The sequence below is a fragment of the Delphinapterus leucas genome, unplaced genomic scaffold (genome assembly GCF_059928025.1).
Source record: "Delphinapterus leucas isolate spDelLeu-1000000601 "Yukka" unplaced genomic scaffold, BTC_Dleu_Yukka2 spDelLeu_asBTCV2_sq64, whole genome shotgun sequence".
NCBI lineage: Eukaryota > Metazoa > Chordata > Mammalia > Artiodactyla > Monodontidae > Delphinapterus > Delphinapterus leucas.
This window is the reverse complement of record NW_028322273.1, coordinates 769,219-794,547: the sequence shown is the minus strand read 5'-3', so window position 1 is coordinate 794,547 and position 25,329 is coordinate 769,219. Positions and strand designations below refer to the sequence as shown.

Below are 25,329 nucleotides of genomic sequence, written 5' to 3'. Positions count from 1 at the left end.
GAACACAGTTGATTTTGGTGCATTAATTTTTTTCCAGCCCCTATGTTGAGCTCTTTTCTTAGATTTAATAGCTTATTGATTTTCCTGTGTTTCCAATGAAATACATAATCAAAACAATCTATAAATATGACATTTTTATCTATATTCTTCTAAACCTTCTCTCTCTATTCCTCTCAATACACAGCTCCGAAAAGGTCGGTTCCAATAGACCAGTAATGTTAGAAATCTTTATCTCAATTCTCTCCTTAAAGGAAATGCTAATTTTTAAAAAAAATTAGTAGTATAATAATTTTTGTTAGTGTATACATGTGCCATGTATTTTTGGTATATAGCCTTTATCAAGGAAAGATAGTTATTATTTGGATCTAGTTTTATAAAATCTACCCTACCCAATAGATTTTGAACCTCATGGGATGCTTTTTATCTCTTCTATCTAAAAAGAATGATGATACGATTTTCTCCTTTTATTTAACTAATACAGTGAATCACATGATATGACTGGCTGATACTGAACCAACCTTGCATTCTCAAGGATAAACCCACTTGACCAAATCGTATTATAGTATAGGTTAGCTTTTGCTGTATTACAAACCACCTCAAAACTTAGTGGCTTAGGGAGATCAGCTTGGTGCTTTGTGACCACCTAGAGGGGTGGGATAGGGAGGGTGGGAGGGAGGGAGACACAAGAGGGAAGAGATATGGGAACATATGTATATGTATAACTGATTCACTTTGTTATAAAGCAGAAACTAACACACCATTGTAAAGAAATTATACTCCAATAAAGATATAGAAAACAAAACAACAACAACAAAAAACTTAGTGGCTTAAAATAGCAATTACTTGGCAATTTGGGACTGGGTTCATCTGGGTAGTGTTTTACTTTCGGTTTTTTCTGGGCTCCTTCATGCAGTTTTAGTCAACTGATGGATCAGCTGAGTGAGAGCTGGTCTGAGACAGCCTCGCTCACAGGTTTGGTGGTTGGCATGGGCAGTGGGAGCACCTGGTCCACTTGTCTTCAGAACCTAGTGGGCTAGTCCTCGGCAGCTGAGCCATCAAGCTCTTTTGCTATTGTCTCATCATGTGGGTTGAGTATGCCAAAGCCCAGTCCTGCTGAAGTGGTGACTCAGGAATGAGGGTGTCAGAAGGGGATTGTACCATAATTTTTGAAACATCCTATCACAATGTTTTTAATATACCTTAAAACTCTGTGGAATAATATTGTATTTAGGTTTTTGACTTATATTTTTAATAAGGAAAATTTGATTGTAATGTGTTTTTATATTGCCCCTGTTTGGTATAATATTCTTCTTGCCCCTCTAGCCCCATTATTCTAGCTTGGGGTACTTAAAATGTATTGAAGGGGATAGAAATGAGTATTGCATCTTAAATAAAATAGTCTTGGACAAGTGGTTCCCACTTATCACCGAGGTTGTTCAACAGGCTGCACTCTCACAGTGGACTATTGAACCCTTATGCACACCAAGCATTACATCTCACTTATACCTTACTAGCATTCTTGTGCTGGTTCCTTGATTTTAATTTAAAAAGTAATAAGTCCTTGAAAAAATACAAAGTAAGAAGCAAAAACCCTCCATCACCCTAGTCTCTTTCCCTCACAGGGGAAGCAACTATAAAGTTAAGATGTCAATTAAAAAATATTTACAAGATGAAAATGATTCTTAAAAGTCCTTGGGGGCATTTAATCATTGAAGGGTATGCTGAAGAAGGTAAGTAACAGTTTGACCTCCAATCCAGAGACTATTGGCAATAAGTGTAAACAGTGCTCTAACAACATGGCCTAATAGAACTATAGAACTAAAGAAAAAGCTAGGATTAGGATTATTGGGCCCAAATTCACATTGTTCCTAATGAAGAACCTTAAAATCATGAAATATTGACTGATCTCTAATTCTAATTCTAAGTCATTCCAGAATGCTATTTTCTATGTCGAGGAGTGGAGTTTGAGAGAGAAATAAGAAGGAATAAAGTCCAGTTTGGTTTTAAAGAATCATGGAGAAATGAAGATTATTTCTTTCATAATTTCCCTGTAGATAGAGCTCTTCTATGACTGACTTGTTTCACTAAAGCAGGGAAATACAGGGTGTTATCCAGATAATCATATCAGTTTACTTCCAGTCAGTCCTCTTCTGGGCAAACACATCTTTAACTTCATTTGTATTATATAGTATTTTAAATTATGAATTGTTTTGTCTTCTCAGGTCAGTTTCTTTTAGCCACGTGGGTTTGCTCTCTGTTTATTCCCTCCTCCTTCCCTCTCTTCCTTCTCTCCTGTACTCCCTTTTTTATTAGTGAATTGGAAAGACGATTTCCTTATATATGCTAAACTATGCAATTGCAAAACCCAAAAATATAACTAACGTTTTATGAAGAAGACAATAACGAAAAAAAATTATAGTGGAAAAATCTTAGGAAACTGGAAGGAATTTGGGGGTCTTTCTGTCTCGAAGTAGATTTGGAATGTGAATTTCAGGTTCTCTTTTTTAATGCAGGGTTGCTAGTTGAGCCTTTATTTTGTTTTCAGAAAAACAATCAGCTTACATATTTTTTTTAACAAGGTTTTCTTCACCTTTGGAAATTAGTAATGATTAAAAAGAATATTATATAGTTAAGTGATGTCTAATTTTTTTCCTCATGGGTTCACCGTAGTTCAGGTTATAGCCCTGATCTGTTTAATCCTCCAACAATCCTGAGAGGGAGCAAAGGGGCAGATGTTCTTTCCTCATTTCACAGATGAGAAAACTGAGATTCAAAGATTCAAAGTGAGGTTAAGTGCTTCTGCCAAGGTCATTCTGTGAGGTGAAGCCGGAGCCAGGAATAGCACCTCATCCTCTTGTTTTCTCTCATGTGATTCTCCATCCGCTGACCCACTCTCACTATAAAAACACACTGTACCAGGCCTCACACAATCCCTGAAACGTCCTTTTTGTAGGACACTATGGTAGTGACAAGATTGAACAGATATAAAGAATGCTGTAAAAAAGGACCTGTCTTTTTTGTTGACTCCATCCCATAAACTTCCACAGCCACACTGCATGAGAAACATGAGGCATCCATTAAGATCATGTTCCCATTAGTTCCCAAAATCTAGCTAGAACTAGGTTTTGCAGAAATTGAAGACACATCTTGTGGCCTGACTGCTGAAAATGAGTGTCTCAGGAGTCAGAGAGGCATTGCTGCTCAACGAAGTCAAGAATGCCCTTTGCTAATTGTTTCTCCTCCATTTCTGAGGGAATTTAAATTCATGATCGGCACCATATATTATACTTCAATACTATTCACCATCCATCTTGTACGTATTCGCAGGAAAGAATGTTGCCCAAGTCATTATATCCCGCCATGATTCACAGTCGTATGACCTTAGGTGGCAGCTCAGCAGGAGCTTACCGGTGCCTTAAATCATCCCTGTTGTGGACATACAAGAGCGTGACCTCCGACTTCCCAAGCTGTCTCTTCATGAAATGAAAATGGAACTGAGAGTTTAGGGGAACGTTTTGAAAGTGTCTGGCTCTTGTAGTCATCTAATGAGGTCCCTCATTTCTAGCTGCTAAGCATGCCCTTTAATTGGTGGTCACTCGAAAATCAATGATAATATAACTGTCCAACTCTTTGGAGCTATTTTTCTCTCTGCTTTCTATCTTGCAAGTGCACGATAAAAGAAACCACCCATTCAGCCATTATCTTGTGTCACTTACTATTCAGAGATCAGTCTTCCTTTATGTGCTCTTTCAGGAAAGACCTGGGTTGTATTTTTCACTTGCCTTTCAGGCAGAGAGTAGAGTCCTTGGCACAGATTAAGTCCTCAAAAATGTTAGATGCGTGGATGGGTGGGCAGTGGATTGCAGCACATGAGCGACTACAGTAACATTGTGATTTTTTACTGTACATGACAAGGAAATGACCTCAGTTGGGGAAATAAATGCCTAGCACATATGCCACCACTTTCCCCTTCCATCTTCATTACAGTCCTTACTAATCTATTATGACATTTTTTCCCATTGGGTCTAGACATGACCTCAGGATGCTTGTAGAATATAAACAGTCCTGTGCAATGTAAACCTTGTATAATGTAAACAATGCTTTACTGTTTGATTTGAGTTGGGACACGAGAAGAATCCTATTTTCCGTCCATAACATAGACGTTGGGAATAATAGCTAATGCTTATGTAAACATATAGATTCATAGGATAGAAAAAATAATTTTTAAGAAATGACCTAGTACAGACTCGGGGGAAAATATATGTTAACTTGATTATAGAAATTTGGTTCAGCCACTCAGCTTCAACCTTCAAAAATCATGTCACTTTTTATTTTAAACCAACATATGAATCCAAGGTATAGCAAAATAAACCATAAACCTTGCAGAACAGGGCCCTTCTAGATACGATCTCGTTAGGACCTGATTCTCCATGGTTGTATCTACACAGAGGGGTAATGCCAGGTCCCCTACTGGGAAGTTGAATTGGAGGAAGAGATAGACATAGAGGTACTATGGATAATTCTAGACTGACATGGTCATCGAGCAGTCCTATGAAAAATAATTTCTGGTGAGTATAGAGTAAATCAGCAATGAGAAACGGAGAGGATTGGAATTAAGTAGACTCATCACTAGTCCGTGGTTATTACCAGTGTAGCAGTTTAGCAATGAATTACTCAAGGTAATTGGTGCTAGGTAGTCTAACAAACACTCCTGAAAGCCAAGTGTCTTAACTTAATAAATGTTTATTTCTCTTGTCAGAGACCAGTGTGAATTAGGTGGTTCATTCTTAGCAGATTGCTTTCAAGTAGTGAATCAGGAACCCGTGCCCCCTCCACCTTGAGGTGTTGTCTTAAATGCATGACTACCTAAACTACAGCAGAAGGGAACATGGGCAATCATGCATAATATCTCCTGGCCGGGCCTGAAAGGGGTAGACCCATACCCTTTCAACAAGAATGCAAAAACTTGACCTCTGCCTGGCTCCAAGGGAGGTTGGAAAAGGTCATTGTTCTGTGTGTCCATGAAGAGGAGAATGAAATGCATCTCACTGTCTCATCCATAGCTGAAGGCAGGTAATCTGTGAGAGAGAGCAATGTTTGCAGATGGTGATACATGAAGATTGAGGAAGATGGATTTCTCAATCACTGAGGAGTACTGTTCCATCTAACTGAGTTCGGAATGGTAATAAAGTCATCCACTGAAAACTTACCAATCTAGTTTGTGTGCAAGGTATTATGAATTATAGTCTGACCGTTAATTTAGCAGACCCACAAATATTTACATCTACCAAGCACCGTGCTGGCAACTGCAGCTTACCAGTACTTCTTTCCTGGGCCCTGGATAATTTCCAGTAGTTGGTATCAGGATCTAAGCTATCCACTTGATGTGGACACTAGTCCCCTTGTAGCCCTCTCACAGGAGCCTTTAACCATTCGTGGCCAAAAACAAAGGAAATGGGCAAGAGTTACTGCTCTGCTTATCAGAAAGTGTCTCCTAAAGTCTTGTCTCCTAAATCATTTTTCTGGCCCCTTTATAGTAATTCTTTCTTTATTCACATTTCTTGGCCTACTGAACGCTATAGTCAAATCCTCCCTCAATTTTCTTTTTTCTGAAGTATATAAAACTACATTTTCTTCAGCCTTTTTTTAAAAAAATGATAATTATCTTGTTTATTGGTATTTGGAAAATCTAATGAGATCACATATTTAAAAATCACATACTATCAAAAGATAAATAGTAGTAGTAATTCCTTCTGGAATATTTTTGCCCCTCATCCAACCAATGTTAGGTCCCTTACTCCCTTTCTTAGCAACTTTTATTAATTTCTTATGTGTCTATCAGAAGTTTTTTGTGGCAAAGGTACATGTGTATGTTTCAGAGGTTACTGTTGTCATGAATTCACAGAAGCCAGAGCCTGGAAAGCATTAAGTGGTCCTGAGCACCCCATTTCCAATGAGAGAGCGTAGCAGTGCTCAAACGGCTGGGTGTCCTATAATTCAACTCAATTCTGGCACTATCTACCTGTAGATAGCATCAGATCTCACATGTTAAGGGCTCAGTCCAGCAGGAATGCACACACACACTTCAGGTGCCAGTCACCAAGTATATGTTGTCACCTGTGCTTCTGACCCTTGTACCACAGATCAGAGGTTCCAACGAACCCCTTCTTAGCTTTAATTAATTTGCTCAAGTGACTCATAGTACTCACGGAAATATCCTATTAAGTAGATTAACCGGTGTATTATAAAATGATAAAACTCAGCAACAGCCAGATAGAAAACATGTATAGGATGAGGTATGGGGAGAAAGCATGGAGCCCACTCTCCCCAAATCTCCATGTGCTCACCAACTGGGAAGCTCCCTGAACCCTGTCCTTGGGGGTTTATGGAGGCTTCAGTACACAGGTGTGACTGAATAACTCATTGGCCATGGGCGATTGAGCTCAATCTTGAGTGGCTCTTCCCTGCCCTGAGGGCAAGGGGGTGGGACTGAAAGTTCCAACCTCTAATCACAATGTTGGCTCCACAGGCTGCCTGCTCCCATCCTTAAGTGCTTTCCAAAGATCGCCTTGTTAACATAACAAAAGACACCATTATCACCTCATCACTTAGGAAATCCCAAGGGTTTTAGAAACTGTGGCAGAAACTGGGACAGAGACCAAAACTATAATTCTTATTACTCCTAAATCACAGTTATCTAGGTAAATGTTTGTATCACCCCAAACAGGCAGTAGTCACCAGGGAAAATAAGTTAATTGCCAGTCTTTTCTATTAATTTTTAAAAATCAGATTTAAGAAGAGAATTTTTTTAATGGCCAGTGAAAATGTCTCTTTAGCTCTTGCCTTTTTCTAGTTATTATTTATTTTTTCAATTTTTAGTTTAGTTTTGAAAAGTGTCTTTAAGTTACTTTAAGGTTAGAACCGAACCTTCCAGGGTTAAAAAACTATTGCGTCTCTTGAAAGAGATTATTTTAGACTTAGTGAAATGGATTTGATGCTAGAGAACATGTGACATCATACATTTGACCTTTTTGAAATGATTTACATTATATCAGCTACATTTTAAGTCCAGCAACTGTAACCAAAAAGAAAGAAAAAAAACCCCTACTAATTAAGGCAACTTTGCAGATTGATGGCATTAGATTATCAATTAAGATCTCAGTTTTAAACCAGATTTTTCCTCTAAATAGTGATCCAAAGAACACTAGTTTTACGGTCATTCTAATTAGTCAGACAGCCTTCTGATTGTTTAGTGCCTTCACTTGAAGTTTGTTAAATATTTTGAATATCACCTATGCTCCCATGGGACATTAGTGAATGTGAAGTCAACAAAAAAGAAAAAAAAGTAAGAAAAAGGATTTTGTAGTAAAATAAACTTGAGAAATCCTGGGTTCAGTAAATTTAAACATGTTTCGTGACTGGAGGACTTTTGAGATGTGGAATGAGCTATAATGTGCTCTGTGAATTTCACTGTTAAGTAGAGTTTTGTCTGAAGTGTTTTTAAACTTTATTTGGCTCTACAACCCTTTGTCAGTGGAACATTTTAAAGGACTCTGTTTCTAGCAACTTTGGAAAATGCTGTTCTGGTCTCAGTTGAGCCCTTGAAATCTTAGCATTTGGAAGGAGATCCACACACTAGCTCATCCAATTTCTGGTACAGAAATCTACCATGTATCCATGCTATAGGCTCACTCAGCTGTGGATGAGTATTTTGATAACAAAATGCTCGCTACCCATAAATCAGCTGATTCTATAGTCGGAATGCTGGTCTGTTAGGAGGTTTTAACTTTTTAAGTGCCTTTTACTATTAGAAAGTTTTAAAATTTTGTCTATTGGACCTAGATCTGATCTCTGGATTAAGATAAGTCCTACTCAAGTAAAAGAATCCTTATTTTTCAAGGATGATTTGTACATGAAAAAAAAAAATCCATATACTTAAAATCATCTGTAAATAGTGACTGAAGAGTAATTGAAAATACATTTGAAAATAATTTTCATTTGAAATTTATGTCAAACTATGTTATTATATAAACGAATCCAGTATATTTTCTCTAACAGCCAGTAAAATTTAGGTTAAATTTTAATTAAGCACAAGTGCTACAATTAAAAAAAAGAATTACATTCTGTTTCGAGTGATTATTTCAGCAAAACTGGTTTATGGGACAGTAAACTGTCCTTCACTGCATGTTCAATGTTAGCAGCTCAAACAGGCTAATTCTGGTAAAAATTCAACAGTTTTCCAAGGCCTTCTCTTAATTATTTGATACTCAATTGTTTTTTCTTTTACTTCTATTGTATCTCTTTTTTAAATTGTTAACTACACATCCTCATTTATCAACGGCTTTGTATGTTTAACCCAGCAGATCTCTGGTATTATTTACAATGGCTTCATGATATTATAGCTTTAAAATTCAGAATTTCACTTTAAAGTTGATTTGAATTTTATTTCTATTAAACGGTATTATGTTTATGTTATGAATCCATCAGTGAGTAATTTTCTGAAACAGGATGAGCAGTTTGCTGACTTAGAAGGGCTGGAATCTATAGACACCTTAAAATTAGGATGTAGATAACGAATAGTTGGATGACAAGAAACCCTGTTATATGAATACAGGAATAATAATGAGTGTTCCAAATCTTATCTTTTCTGTTCTTACTTTTCTCCAAAGGTTAGTTCTGGAGTCCTTAATTCTCCATTCAGTATTAAATGATTGACTATTTGCAGCCATCCCACCATTCTCCCCACTTCTAGGTCTGAGTTTGATAAACCTTTTGGTTTCATCCTTTATTTGTGAAGTAGTGTTCCTAGTCAAGCCAGAAGGCTGTTCCATTAAAGGTTTAGCATTTTAGTGATTTTAGTAGTAAGGGTAAGGATAAGTGGTCTTCAGCCCGTCACAGTCTTCCACCCAACCTTTCTTCATATGAATTTCCTGCAGTAGAAAAATTAGACAGCCAGGCTGAATGATTGAGTCCCTGACTATGACTAGCAATGAACTACTCAGCCCTGGCTTCCTGGGCATGCCATCCTTCAAAAACAGCCTGCCAGATGGAATCTCAATCCCCTAGCTTGGCATTCAAGATACTCATACTCTAATCCACCAAAATCCACTTCCAGTAGTTCTCCCCACTTCTTTCATACAGCAAATATCCATTCACCCAACTGCATTCACTTATCTGGAGTGCAAGTTCTTTTCCTTATATTCCAATATATCCCTGTTTCATCTGCCTAGGAAGTCTTTCAACTTCTTCACAATCTTCAATCCTACATGGTCTTTACTTTCCTACCTTTACAACTTGACCTTAAGAAAATTTTTGCTTTCCAAGATCTATAAGTCAATCAATCAATAAACCATTAATAAGTTCATAGGCTGCTTCAATACAGTTCTCCTCAATACAAATATAGTTGTCAATCCTTAATAATAACAGCTTATATTTGATCACATAGAAATGTATTTTAACTCACATATTTGTTATCTAAAATGATAGTATAGCACTCTTCATTTCGTTGGTTATTTTCTCACATATTTTAATGTCAGTATCACCTCTTTGAAGACTTAAAGTATATGTTGTCCATTTTTTCAGTATTTTAGTATCCTGCCCTGTTTTACACTTAGTGGGTGTTCAATAAATGACTTCGACACTTCACAGAATGGAGAAAATTTTCCCAAATCCTACAAGCGTTGACCCTCTCTGACTTTGCACATCACTTGTTAATGGCAGCTGGGTAGTTGTGTTTGATAGAAATTCAAGAAAAAATTTCTACATGTTTCAAGACCAAAGCCACAGTCATATGAGGACCTTAGCATCATGAATATATTTTTAAATATATACAATGGAGAATTGCACTTTTATGATTTTGTGATGAATCACATGTAAAACAGTCATTCACATTTTATTTATTTATTATTATTTTTAAATATCTTTATTGGAGTATAATTGCTTTACAATGGTGTGTTAGTTTCTGCTTTATAACAAAGTGAATCAGCTGTACATATACATATATCCCCACATCTCCTCCCTCTTGCATCTCCCTCCCACCCTCCCTATCCCACCCCTCTAGGTGGTCACAAAGCACTGAGCTGATCTCCCTGTGCTATGTGGCTACTTCCCACTAGCTGTCTATTTTACATTTGGTAGTGTATATATGTCCATGCCACTCTCTCTTTGTCCCAGCTTACCCTTCCCCCTTCCTATGTCCTCAAGTCCATTCTCTATGTCTGCGTCTTTATTCCTGTCCTGCCCCTAGGTTCTTCAGAACCATTTTTTCTTTCTTTCTTTCTTTTTTTTTTAGATTCCATATATATGTGTTAGCATACAGTATTTGTTTTTCTCTTTCTGACTTACTTCACTTTGTATGACAGACTCTAGGTCAATCCACCTCACTATGAATAACTCAATTTCATTTCTCTTTACAGCTGAGTAATATTCCATTGTATATATGTGCCACATCTTCATTATCCATTCATCTGTCGCTGGACACTTAGGATGCTTCCATGTCCTGGCTATTGTAAATAGAGCTTCAAAGAACATTCTGGTACATGTCTCTCTTTGAATGATGATTTTCTCAGGGTATATGCCCAGCAGTGGGATTGCTGGGTCGTATGGTAGTTCTATTTTTAGTTTTTTAAGGACCCGACATACGGTTCTCCATAGTGACTGTATCAATTTACATTCCCACCAACAGTACAAGAGTGTTCCCTTTTCTCCACACCCTCTCCAGCATTTATTGTTTGTAGATTTTTTTGATGATGGCCATTCTGACCTGTGTGAGGTGATACCTCATTGCACTTTTGATTTGCATTTCTCTAATGATTAGTGATGTTGAACATCCTTTCATGGGTTTGTTGTCAATCTGTATATTTTCTTTGGAGAAATGTCTGTTTAGGGCTTCTGTCCATTTTGGGATTGGCTTGTTTGTTTTTTTGATGTTGAGCTGCATGAGCTGCTTGTATATTTTGAGATTAATCCTTTGTCAGTTTCTTCATTTGCAAATATTTTCTCCCATTCTCAGGATTGTCTTTTCATCTTGTTTATGGTTTCCTTTGCTGTGCAAAAGCTTTTAAGTTTCATTAGGTCCCATTTGTTTATTTTTGTTTTTATTTCCATTTCTCTAGGAGGTGGGTCAAAAAGGATCTTGCTGTGATTTATGTCATAGAGTGTTCTGCCTATGTTTTCCTCTAAGAGTTTTATAGCGTCTGGTCTTACATTTAGGTCTTTAATCCATTTTGAGTTTATTTTTGTGTATGGTGTTAGGGAGTGTTCTAATTTCGTTCTTTTAAATGTAGCTGTCCAGTTTTCCCAGCACCATTATTGAAGAGGCTGTCTTTTCTCCATTGTATATTCTTGCCTCCTTTATGAAAAATAAGGTGACCATATGTGCGTGGGTTTCTCTCTGGGCTTTCTGTCCTGTTCCATTGATGTATATTTCTGTCTTTGTGCCAGTACCATACTGTCTTGGTTACTGTACCTTTGTAATATAGTCTGAGGCCTGGGAGCGTAATTCCTCTAGCTCTGTTTTTCTTTCTCAAGATTGCTTTTGGTATTCAGGGTCTTTTGTGTTTCCATACAATTTGTGAAATTTTTTGTTCTAATTCTGTGAAAAATGCCGTTGGTAGTTGGATAGGTATTTCATTGAATCTGTAGATTGCTGTGGGTAGTATTGTCATTTTCACAATGTTGATTCTTCCAATCCAAGAACATGGTATATCTCTCCGTCTGTTTGTATCATGTTTAATTTCTTTCCTCAGTGTCTTACCGTTTTCTGCATAAAGGTCTTTTGTCTCCTTAGGTAGGTTTATTCCTAGGTATTTTATTCTTTTTGTTGCAGTGGTAAATGGGAGTGTTTCCTTAATTTGTGTTTCAGATTTTTCATTATTAGTGTATAGGAATGCAAGAGATTTCTGTTCATTTATTTTGTATCCTGCTATATAACCAAATTCATTTATTAGCTCTAGTTAGTGTTCTGGTAGCATCTTTAGCATTCTCTATGTATAGTGTCATGTCATCTGCAAACAGTGACAGCTTTACTTCTTCTTTTCCAATTCGGATTCCTTTTATTTCTTTTTCTTCTCTGATTTCTGTGGCTAGAACTTCCAAAACTACGTTGAATAATAGTGGTGAGAGTGAACAACCTTGTCTTGTTCCTCATCTTAGAGGAAATGGTTTCAGTTTTTCACCATTGAAAACGGTGTTGGCTGTGGGTTTGTCATATATGGCCTTTATTATGTTGAGGCAAGTTCCCTCTATGCCTACTTTCTGGAGGGTTTTTATCGTAAATGGGTGTTGAATTTTGTGGAAAGCTTTTCCTGCATCTATTGAGATGATCATATGGCTTTTCTCCTTCTGTTTGTTAATATGGTTTATCACATTGATTGATTTGCATATATTGAAGAATGCTTTCACTCCTGGGATAAACCCCACTTGATCATGGTGTAGGATCCTTTTAACGTGCTGTTGGATTCTGTTTGCTAGTATTTTGTTGAGGATTTTTGCATCTATGTTCATCAGTGATATTGGTCTGTAGTTTTCTTTCTTTGTGACATCTTTGTCTGGTTTTGGTATCAGGGTGATGGTGGCCTCGTAGAATGAGTTTGGGAATGTTTCTACCTCTGCTACATTTTGGAAGAGTTTGAGAAGGGTAGGTGTTAGCTCTTCTCTAAATGTTTGCTAGAACTCGCCTGTGAAACCATCTGGTCCTGGGCTTTTGTTTGTTGGAAGATTTTTAATCACAGTCTCTATTTCAGTGCTTCTGATTGGTGTCTTTATATTTTCTATTTCTTCCTGGTTCAGTCTCAGAAGGTTGTGCATTTCTAAGAATTTGTGTGTTTCTTCCAGGTTGTCCATTTTATTGGCATAGAGTTGCTTGTAGTGATCTCTCATGATCCATTGTATTTCTGCAATGTCTGTTGTTACTTCTCCTTTTTCATTTCTAATTCTATTGATTTGAGTCTTCTTCCTTTTTTCCTTAATGAGTCTGGCTAATGGTTTATCTATTTTGTTTATCTTCTCAAAGAACCAGCTTTTAGTTTTATTGATTTTTGCTCTCATTTCCTTCATTTGTTTTTCATTTATTTCTGATATGATTTTTATGATTTCTTTCCTTCTGCTAACTTTGGGGGTTTTTTTTGTTCTTCTTTCCCTATTTGCTTTAAGTGTAAGGTTAGATTGTTTATTTGAGTTGTTTCTTCCTTGAGGTAGGCTTGTATTGCTATAAACTGCCCTCTTACAACTGCTTTTGCAGCATCCCGTAGGTTTTGTGTCATCGTGTTTTCATTGTCATTCATTTCTAGGTATTTTTTGATTTCTTCAGTGATCTCTTGGTAATTTAGTAACATATTGTTTAGCCTCCATGTTTTTGTATTTTGTACAGTTTTTTTCCTGTAATTGATATCTAGTCTTGTAGCATTATGGTCAGAATAGGTACTTGATACGATTTTAATTTTCTTACATTTACCAGGGCTTGACTTGTGACAAGTCAATATATGATCTATCCTGGAGAATGTTCCATGAGCACTTGAGAAGAAAGTGTATTCTGTTCTTTATGGATGGAATGTTCTGTAAATATCAATTAAGTCCATCTTGTTTAATGTGTCGTTTAAAGCTTGTGTTTCCTTATTTATTTTCATTTTGGATGATCTGTCCTTTGGTGAAAGTGGGGTGTTAAAGTCCCCTCCTATGATTGTGTTACTGTTGATTTCCCCTTCTATGGCTGTTAGCATTTGCCTTATGTATTGAGGTGCTCCTATTTTAGGTGCGTAAATATTTACAATTGTTATATCTTCCTCTTGGATCGATCCCTTGATCATTATGTAGTGTCCTTCTTTGTCTCTTGTAATAGTCTTTATTTTAAAGTCTATTTTGTCTGATATGAGAATTGCTATTCCAGCTTTCTTTTGATATCCATTTGCATGGAATATCTTTTTCCATCCCCTCACTTTCAGTCCGTATGTGTCCCTAGTATGTGTCTGAAGTGGTTCCTTTGTAGACAGTATATATAGGGGTCTTGTTTTTGTGTCCATTCAGCCAGTCTATGTCCTTTGGTTGGAGCATTTAATTCATTTACATTAAGGTAGTTATTGATATGTATGTTCCTATTCCCATTTTCTTAATTCTTTTGGGTTTGTTATTGGAGGTTTTTTCCTTCTCTTGTGTTTCCTATCTAGAGAATTTCCTTTAGCATTTGTAGTAAAGCTGGTTTTGTGGTGCTGAATTCTCTTAGCCTTGGCTTGTCTGTAAAGGTTTTAATTTCTCCGTGAAATCTGAATGAGATCCTTGCTGGGTAGAATTATCTTGGTTGTAGGTTTTTCCCTTTCATCACTTTGAATATGTCTTGCCACTCCCTTCTGGCTTGCAGAGTTTCTGCTGAAAGGTCAGTTGTTAACCTTATGGGGATTCCCTTGTATGTTATTTGTTGCTTTCCCTTGCTGCTTTTAATATTTTTTCTTTGTATTTAATTTTTGATAGTTTTGATTAATATGTGTCTTGGCATGTTTCTCCTTGGATATTTCCTGTATGGCACTGTCTGCGCTTCCTGGACTTGATTGCCTATTTCCTTTCCCATATAAGGGAAGTTTCCAACTGTATTCTCCTCAAATATTTTCTCAGTCCCTTTCTTTTTCTCTTCTTCTTCTGTGACCCCTATAATTCGAATGTTGGTGTGTTTAATGTTGTCCCAGAGGTCTCTGAGACTGTCCTCAATTCTTTTCATTCTTTTTTCTTTATTCTGCTCTGCAGTGGTTATTTCTACTATTTTATCTTCCAGGTCACTTTTCTGTTCTTCTGCCTCAGTTATTCTGCTATTGATTCCTTACAGAGAATTTTTAATTTCATTTATTGTGTTCTTCATCATTGTTTGTTTGCTCCTTAGTTCTTCTAGGTCCTTGTTAAACGTTTATTGTATTTTCTCCATTCTATTTCCTAGCTTTTGGCTCATGTTTACTATGATTACTCTGAGTTCTTTTTCAGGTGGACTGCCTGTTTCCTCCTCATTTGTTTGGTCTGATGGGTTTTTTCCTTGTTCATTCATCTGCTGTGTATTTCTCTGTATTCTCATTTTGCTTAACTTACTGTGTTTGGGGTCTCCTTTTTGCAGGCTGCAGGTTTGTAGTTCCTGCTGTTTTTGGTGTCTGCCCCCAATGGCTAAGGGAGGTTCAGTGGGTTGTGTAGGCTTCCTGGTGGATGGGAGTGGTGCCTGTGTTCTGGTGGATGAGGCTGCATCTTGTCTTTCAGGTGGGCAGGACCACATCCTGTGGTGTGTTTTGGGGTGTCTGTGACCTTATTATGATTTTAGGCAGCCTGTGTGCTAATGGGTGGAGTTATGTTCCTCTCTTGCTAGTTGTTTGGCATAGGGTTTCCAGCACTGTAGCTTGCTGGTCGTTGAGTGGAGCTGGGTGTTAGCGTTTAGATGGAGATCTCTGGGAGAGCTTTCGCCTTTTGATATCACGTGGTGCCGGGGGGGGGGGTCTCTCGTGGACCAATGTCCCTGAACTTGGCATTCCTGCCTCAGAGGCACAGGCCTGACACCCTTCAGAGCACCAAGACCCTGTCAGCCACACAGCTCAGAACAAAAGGGAGAAAAAAGAAAGAAAGAAAGTAAAAAATAAATAAAATAAAGTTATTAAAATAAAAAAAAATTAAAAAGTAATTTAAAAAAAGAAAGAAAGAAAGAAGAGAGCAACCAAACCAAAAAAGAAATCCACCAACGATAACAAGCCCTATAAACTATACTAAAAAGCAAAAAAAACAAAAGACGTACAGACAGAACCATAGGACAAATGGTATAAGCAAAGCTATACAGACAAAATCACAGAAAATCCACCGCCTCAATTTTGGGATGATTCATTGTCTATTCAGGTATTCCACTGATGGGATAGATTTTCCTTTTTCTTCTTTGTTCGCACAGCTCCTGGGGCTCAGCTTTGGATTTGGCCCCGCCTCTGTGTGTAGGTCACCTGAGGGCGTCTTTTCTTCACCCAGACAGTACAGGGTTAAAGGAGCAGCTGCTTCGGGGGCTCTGGCTCACTCAGGCCGGGGGGAGGGTGGGGTATGGAGTGCGGGGCGAGCCTGCCGCAGCAGAGGCCAGCGTGATGTTGCACCAGCCTGAGGCGCACCGTGCGTTCTCCCGCGGAAGTTGTCCCTGGAATTCGGGACCCTGGCAATGGCGGGCTGCAAAAGCTCCCGGGAGGGGAAGTGTGGACAGTGGCTTGTGCTTTCACACAGGATTCTTGGTGGCTGCACAGCAGCCTTAGCATCTTATGCCTGTTTCTGGGGTCCGCGCTGATAGCCACGGCTCGCGCCCATCTCTGGAGCTCGTTTCGCCAGTGCTTTATTCCCCTCTCCTTGTGCACCCCGAAACAGTGGTGTCTTGCCTCTTAGGCAGATCCAGACATTTTCCTGGACTCCCTCCCAGCTAGCTGTGGCACACTAGCCCCCTTCAGGCTGTGTTCACGCAGCCAACCCCAGTCCTCTACCTGGGATCTCACCTCTGAAGCCCGAGCCTCAGCTCCCAGCCCCCACCTGCCCTGGCAGGTGAGCAGAGAAGCCTCTGAGGCTGGTGAGTGCTGGTCAGCACCGATCCGTGCGGGATGCTCTCCGCTTTGCCTTTCGCACCCCTGTCGTTGTGCTCTCCTCCGTGTCTCCAAAGCTTCCCCCCACCCACTGCTCCCCGTCTCTACCAGTGAAGGGGCTTCATAGTGTGTGGAAACTTTTCCTCCTTCACAGCTCCCTCCCAAAGGTGCAGGTCCCATCCCTATTCTTTTGTCTCTGTTTTTTCTTTTTTCTTTTGCCCTACCCAAGTATGTGAGGAGTTTCTTGCCTTTTGGGAAGTCTGAGGTCTTCTGCCAGTGTTCAGTAGGTGTTCTGTAGTTGTTCCACATGTAGATGTATTTCTGATGTATTTGTGGAGAGGAAGGTGATCTCCACGTCTTACTCCTCTGCCATCTTGAAGGTTCATTCATATTTTAAATACTCTTCAGAGCACAATTTTTAAACTTCTATTTCTCTAAACATAATGATTTAATAATTAAGAGGTGTCAAAATATTACAGTTGGTTTTTCTTGTCATTCTGTTTGTTTGTTTGATCCCATATTGTATCTTGGAGATTTTGGGGCAACTTATATTCTGTAGCAGTATACAGTATATATGCACAATGTTTTAAAAATCTGATGTATAAATATTGAGTTTTACTGTCACCTAGATGGCAGATATGCAAAAAATAAATTCATTAAAATATTTCTAATGTCCTGGTTTTAAAATAGGGAGCACTTTCTCGATGTTCATCTCCTCACATAGTCATAAAGTTTCCTACTTTAACAAAAGTCACTTGGTTCTCTGCACGCCAATGAACTTGAATGTTAAATTTACAAGTTCATGCTAATGTGTTCTCTGCTAAATTTGGGAATTTTCTTTCTGTGTATCCATTGATATTTCACTATTTACCATGGTGGTGTAAATGCTTGGGTTAGCTTGACCTAAAGGCATCCAAATTCATGGAAATGAATGTGGAAATGGGACGATATAATTAAATATCACAATTAATGGGCTTGATGCTCCTATTTCATTCTTCACACAAACATATTAAAAGTAGATTTATTTTTTATTACGTAAGACTTGGTTCTATATATAGTTCAGCCAGAAGTAAAATTATTCCTAAATCACCCTGTCTCTCAACCTAATGCATCAGCTTCAGCCTGTACACATAATGACAGTCAGACCTTGATTGGCTTTTTTCTCTTCCAACTGGTGGTGTAGACAGCAAACAGGAACCCTGTCTGAGAAGAGTTTGTGTATAGACCCAGAGAAAAATTTTAACGTGGCACTGTTGTTTATGTTATGATCGACCAAACTTATTGATCCAGTCATTTATTTATTTGTTCTTACAAAGTCCTGTATTCATCCATCCAGCACATTTCCTGAATACTTACCATGCACCAAATACTGAAACTACAGTAATAAGCAAAACAGACATAGCCCACGTAGTCCCGGATTTCATAATTTGGAAAGCACAGCTGGACTAGAGTTACCCTTAGGAAAAATACGTTCAGATATAATTAGATAATCACACAAATGTGTGAAGTGAATAATAAACATATGATGCTGTAAAAGCAACGAGACCCAGTATTTTCAGGAGGTCAAAGAAAGGCTTTTTTGTGTCAGTGCCATTTGAACTGAGATGGGAAGGACGCATTAACAAAACAGTGGTGGTGATGGGGAAAGTAATCACTAGCTATCTGACCTCAGACAGGTTACTTAACCAGTTTATGCATCAGTTTTCTCATCTATCAAATGACAAGGTTAATAGTACCTACTTTATAGGGTCTGGTGAGGATTTGGTAAGAGTTTAGGACCATGTTCACTACATGGGCTCTATGTAAATATTACATATTGTTGTTACATGGCATTTTTACCCATAGTTTGCTAAGTTAGAAACGTACTGAAGAAAATAAAAATAATTAAATAATACTGAATGTTGATTTCAGATTTATTCAAAGCAAGATGCAAGTGATAAATAAAACTTCCCATACAAAATGTCACAATTCAGGTAGGGAGACAACATGGAAAATGTTGAAAGCGATGAAAATGATGATGTGAACTGCTTACAATATAGGCATTATGAAATGACACCTAGGAAAACTGGAAATCAATGAAGTGTTAATTGCTATTTTTTCTGGAAAGGGAAGATGGATGCTTGCAATAAACTTAAATGAAAGATTTTTAAAAATGGTGCCCTGGGAACAGAGAGGCACAAAAGCATGCTCATAATTTTGTGGCTTGGGCTGAAGCATTTCTCAAATGTCCTTGAAGGTTTCCAAAGACAGTCTTTCCTCAGGAAAGTATTTCTCCTGTGAGTAAATAATGTTCTTGCCTAGAAATGAAATGCATTAATATATTACATTGCAAGTGAACTGTTAGCAAGACTGGCAGCAGAAGTTCAGAAACAAATGTCGCATTGCAATCTAGAGTTTGAGGTTCTGTATCTGAACTTCCATAACTTCTAAAGGGATGCCCTTTGTATGAAATCAAAGTAGTCCAGAGAAGAATTTTGACTTCTCTTTACTTAACTATTAGAAGGATTTATTTGGAATTATTATTGTGTCATGCATGTTCTGCCTTAAATTTTCTGTGGTTGAGTTGCACAATTGATAAGCTAAGGTTTCTTTCCACCATAAAAAGGCTCCTTTTAAGGAGTCCTATAATAATGACATTTAAAATACTTGCTTGCTTTTGAAGAAAGCTTCATGCTTGGGCTTCCCTGGTGGTGCAGTGGTTGAGAGTCCGCCTGCCGATGCAGGGGACACAGGGTCGTGCCCCGGTCCGGGAAGATCCCACATGCCGTGGAGCGGCTGGGCCCGTGAGCCATGGCTGCTGAGCCTGCGCATCCGGAGCCTGTGCTCCGCAACAGGAGAGGCCACAACAGTGAGAGGCCCAAGTACCGGAAAAAAAAAAAAAAGAAAGAAAGCTTCATGCTTTCCAAAGTGCTTTATAAACGCATTTCTATGAGGCAGGTGGAACATGTCGTGTCAACAGTATTTTACAGAAAAGAAAATGGAGGCTGTAAAGGAAAGCTGCTTGGTCAAGGTCATTCAGTGCGTTAGGCGAGTTTTCATCACAGGAGTACGCACAGTTGAGCAGGGAATCCAGCAGGGAAAGCTTAAGGCTTTAGTCTATCTTTACACACGTATTTTTGCATAAATGAAAAATCTACCCAAAATGAAGTGCATTAGGTACCTAGTACTGCCTTCTTGTTCCTTAGAGTCTAGTGAGGGATATAGACTGAGCATATTCTATCCCAATGAAGATAACTTAGATTATTCTGAGGATGATCACTTGGGCTTCAGAATCTGAATTCCAGCTTGACCCCTAACATGAAGGAAGTTACTTAATCTTTCAGAGCCTGTTTCTCCATCCCTTAAATGGCAATTAGAATGCTCTCTTATATGTTTATTAACTCATTCACTTAACAAAGCACCTGCTAGATCTCAAGTACTCTGCTAAGAATGGTGAAGCTTTTCTAGGAAGCCAGAAGGCATCCTCCAGTGGATAGCGGAGGTCAAGAGAGGTTAGAGTTAACACTTGAATTTGACAGTGGGAGAAGATGAAAGGCTCACACGGCAAGGAAAAGAGAAAAAGACTATTATACAGGTTAAAGAGCTAGACCTGGAGATATTTGGAGTGACAAAATTTCTGAATTTTGATGTACCATACTTCCTGCCTCAGTTTCCACATCTTGGAAATGGGAATAATGATTAAACATGTTTCACAGTATTCATTTGGTAGAGATTAAATGAGGATTAAAAAAGCATGGAAAGTGGCATAGGACAAATTTGATAAATTATTATGTATGAAAGTGTGTATAAATAAAATCAATTGCCATGACCCCTCTTCGTACCAAGTGATCACAGCACGCTTTAATTTTCTAGCTGAGCCTGGATATGGATTCGTAACTTTATTCAAACAGTGTATCAGGCACCACTTAACCTTTGGATTGGCTGGAAATTTTTGCTCCTCTGCTCTAATACAATTTAATTTTAATTTTGGTTTTTAAGGTACATGGGTATAAATAAGAAGAGTATTAAAGAAATGTATTTCAGATTTTAAATTCAAAAATGTAGAAAAACTTTCTTTTACTATTTTTCATTTTACCTTTGGGTGCACTGATCTTCTGCACCCAGGCAAAAGGGATTCTGAAGAAAACACTTTAGAATTTTGATTTCATATATAAGATAGTGGGAGCCTCTGCCTGCTTGATTTACATTTGTGCTCACCTTCCACTTTATGTGGGAGGGGGCATACGAGTAAAGGAAATTTTTATATGATTTCAAGTTATTTAATTCCTGATATTATATTTAGCCATGATAGAGTGTTATGATTTGCCTACAACATCCATCCTTCCTTTTCTTGTACCTTACCTTGTTCAGAGAGGACTTGTGCCTGTTCTGCTTTGAATTTCTCAACCAGTTCAGCTGCTAAAATCACAGGTGAAGCTTAGTTTCTGCTGATTTAATCCACCCAATCGAGATAGAGTTTCTCATTTTATTCAGCAAATATTTACTATGCCTTAAGAAAAGATTTTTTAAAAATGCATGGTCTTATTTGCTAATGCTGCTGGGAATTAATTAATTAAGTTTTAGGTTCACAGTAAAATTGAGCACAAGGTACAGAGATTTCCCACACATTCCTCTGGTGGGAATGTAATAAATTGGTACAGCCACTGTGGAAAACAGTACGGAGGTCCCTCAAAAGCTAAAAATAGAATTCCCATATGATCCAGCAATCCCACTCCTGGGCATATATCCAGACAAAACTATAATTCAAAAAGATACATGCACCCCAATGTTCGCAGCATCATAGAGGCGTTATTTACGATTGCCAAGACGTGGAAACAACCTGAGTGTCCATCAACAGATCAATGGATAAAGAAGATTTTTTATATACATATTATATATATATTATATATATATATAATATATATATAATTAAAACTTATATATTTGCATACATATATATATAAATACTACTCAGCCATAAAAAAGAATGAAATTAATTTTGCCATTTGCAGCAACATGGATGGACTTGGAGGGCATTATTCTAAGAGAAACAAGTCAGACAGAGAAAGACAAATACTGTATGATATCGCTTATATGTGGAATCTAAGAAATAAAACAAACTTGTGAATATAACAAAAGAAGCAGACTCACAGATATAGAGAACAAACTAGTAATTGCCAGTGGGGGAGGGGGGAAAGGCAATTTAAGAGTTGGAATTGGGAAGTGGGAAGTACAAACTATTTGGTGTAAAGTAGGCTCCAGGATGTATTATACAACAGGGGGAATATAGCCAATATTTTGTAATAAATGGAAAGTAGTCTTTAAAATTGTATAGAAATATTTTCTTTTTTAAAAAAGATACTTCTTAGCTGATAGAAGCTTTAGAAGTCTACAGAGGCAGATAATTTTTAAATTGCAGCATATAACTTCTGGAGCCTGGCTGACGTTCTCATAGGAAGCCGCATGAAAATTACTTTCAAAGGCATTCATCACCTTAGCTTACAGGAGTCTGTTCCTTCAGTGTGTATTAGTCCATGGTGCATCCTTACTTTGACTTATCTGTGAGGTTCACTTCTCGCCCCCAGGAACAAAGCCTGCAGAGGGGCAACTTGTTTGGCTTGGGAGCCTGCCCAGTATGAAAAGTTTGCAGGCAAAATCAGAAAGAACAGCTGCAGGAGGAGAGATGAGGGTTGCCGACAGCTAATGAATGATTCAGAAAGCAATTTGCATGAGAGCCTTCTGCTTAGCAGGAGGCAGCATGTGCTGGGCAATGGTTTACCATCCACTGCCAAGCTGGTTTCTACACCCTGAGTCCTCATTCCATCAAAACACGTGTCCTGAGGGAACGCCCAGCCACCAGCTTCCACTTACCTGAGTTAGCATGACCTGCCATCTAGAATTTCAGAGAGCTTTTCATTTATTAACTCACATGAATCTACTTTATCCTGAGGCTCTGGATACTAGTCCCATGCAAACTGACTTAATAACAAACATTTAAGTGCAAATCCAAGGTCATCTAGATAATATTCTTTGACAGCTTATCGCATGTGAGGCACTGCACTGTGCCCTTTTTATACCATATCGGACTTCATAACAGACCTCTGAAGTGGGTGGTTAAGTTTCCTGCCAAGGGATCCATACACAAGAAACGATAATCAGAAAAGACCAAAGTATTATTTCTTACTAGTGAGCTAGCCGCTGTTACTTCATTTTGGAATTCTAATTGAGGCTTTCCTTCTCTCTTTCTCTTGCCCCCAAATCACAGATGACTAGGTCATGGGACAAGCTTAAGCTAACATGCCTTATTCTGTGAATCATAAGCTGAGCTACTGGGACAGAACCATGTGACACGTTTGTCACTTTCAAATGTAATAATTCTACCCATTGCTCCATAGATGTTCTGGTTACTGACCAATAACATTAACAGTTCCTCTTCCAAGAATAGGATGGAGGGGAAAGGCACTGGATCTCCTATGCCTCCCAAACATGTGAAGGCCAAAGCATGGTGGGAGGAGAAGCGTATCTCTTTGTAATATGTTTTATTCCCTGTTTTATAGATGTGCATATGGAAGATTAGAAAGGCTGAGTAACTTGTCCATGTCATGTAGCCCATGCTTTTAACTTTTTTATTATACCACTTATCCTTCTCACCTATCAATTTGCCTTTTATACTGATGTCCTGAGAAACAGACCACTGTATGGTATAGAAATGAACAACCATAAATAAGCTGGAAATGCATTTCTATTTACATTAACTAAGATAGTCACTTGTTTCTTTTAAGTGAGGTCCTCCACCTTTTTAGGGACCTGAGTAAACTAACGATGTGCTTCCATTGATTAAACAAGAATTCTCCAATATTCCATAGAAGAATCATACATTTCTTTAAGCCCTGTGTATGCTTCTAGGGTTTAGATTCTAAATCAAATAGGTTTCTGTTTTTCATTTAAAACAACGAACACAGGATTTCACTTGTAAATGTATTAAGTTTTTTTTTTCTGTCTAGCAACAAGCAGTGACTATTGTTGGGTTGGTGGACATAGTAGAGATGGCCATTCAGAAAATCACAAATTTTAGGAACTCTAGCATTCATGTAGCTCAGAACTGTAAGAAGAGACCAGAGGAAGATCAACATGCTTTAAAGTATATTACAAATCAATATTGAAATAGAGCTTAACACATAATTCATCTGGAAAGAAGCTCAGAACATGATTGCCAGTTATTTAATATTCTGGTCAAAGACAATGGAAGCACTATTAAAGTATGGCATTTTGACTGCCATTGGAAAGGTCAGGTTTCAAACAGCAGTGCACTAGTTGTGCTCAAAATGCCTAAAGAATGATGAATAATTAAGTGAAGAGGAAATGGGAGCACCTGCATTCTAATCTTGTTTTGGCCACTGATGGGAATCATGTGGACTTTAAGCCCATCACACAGTCATGTACCACCTTGGTTTTCTCCCCTGTAAAATGAGGGAGTGACTATAGTTCTTTAATAATCCTTGATTGGTCTTTAGCGCTATGATTCTAGAAGCATCTTGATTTAATACAGTTTGAGGATTTATGTCTAAACTCTAGCAAGCAGAAAAATGTTCTTTTATTTCTAAAATGGACTTGACATTGCGTTAACAGAGCAAATGAAATCTTTTGAAGATTGTTCAAAGAATCACCAACTTAAAATTCATCTCCATTGTTGGTTTTTATTGTCTGTTTAACTCTTACTAGATCTATAATATTTTATTTATTTTCCTTTGCACCTGGACTGGCAGCCTGTGTGGTTGGAGAAACACATCACCACTTATTTTAGATACTTTGTTATCAGAGCCAACTCTGTAATCTTTGCTCTGCCCGTGAATTATTTATTTAATTTGATGTGTTTTTTCCTGGATTCATAGAATTTCCTTTTGTCATGATTCTTCTTTCCATTTATGGGACTGTAAATACAGCTGACTAAACCTCTCTAGTGGCCGAATACATATCAGGTCTTTTGTGTGAAGGATGCTAGCTAATCTTCCCGTTCATAGGCTGACTACATTTTTATTCATTTGCTTTTTTTCTACTCACCCCTGACAGTAGTATCTGTGGAATAAATAAAATAATGATACCTACTACTTATTTAACTCGGATCAGAAAACTTGACCTTTTTCTAATTTTTTACATTTGCTAGCTTTGTGGCAATATGCACCCCTATTTTTCTCTGAATCTCAGTTCACCCTCTACATGGGAATAATTATGCCTACCATACAACGTGGTGATCATAAAAGAAATTCTACCCATCTCCTACCATATTGGGGAAAAAAATTTGGATTGACTTTGACCAGACTTGGAGGCACATGTTTGCAGTGGCCTGTTTGAAAATCCTGACTACATGGGGTACAGTGGGATACTCTGAAGGCACCTTACAGAGGTAGATAAATATCTCTCCCAGGGCATCAACGCTAAAAGTGAGAAGCATCTTGATTTCTCATCAAGAAAGAAATGTTCTATGATGTTAATGGTTCTTAACTTTTGGTGATTCATTGAAATCTCCTGGGGAGCTTTTGATAATCTTAAAGCCCAGCCTGTAATTTATACCAATTAAATATGAATTTCTGGGGGTTGGACTGAGGCATTGGTATATTTTAAGGTTTGCAGAATGTAATGGTTAATTTTAAGTATCAACTCTCAACTATATCCTGAGATACACAGATATTTTGCTAAACATTATTTCTGGGTGGGTCTGTGAGGGTGTTCCCAGATGAGATTAGCATTTGAATTGGTAGATGGAGTAAAGCAGATTTCCCTCTCC

The 25,329-nt window shown here is 38.0% G+C and overlaps 1 protein-coding gene across 1 annotated transcript in view; it reads left to right on the top strand.

Moving 5' to 3' along the window:
• Nucleotides 1–25,329, top strand: part of LOC149743867 (uncharacterized) — a 103,988-nt gene that overhangs the window by 40,774 nt on the left and 37,885 nt on the right. The window lies entirely within an intron of this gene.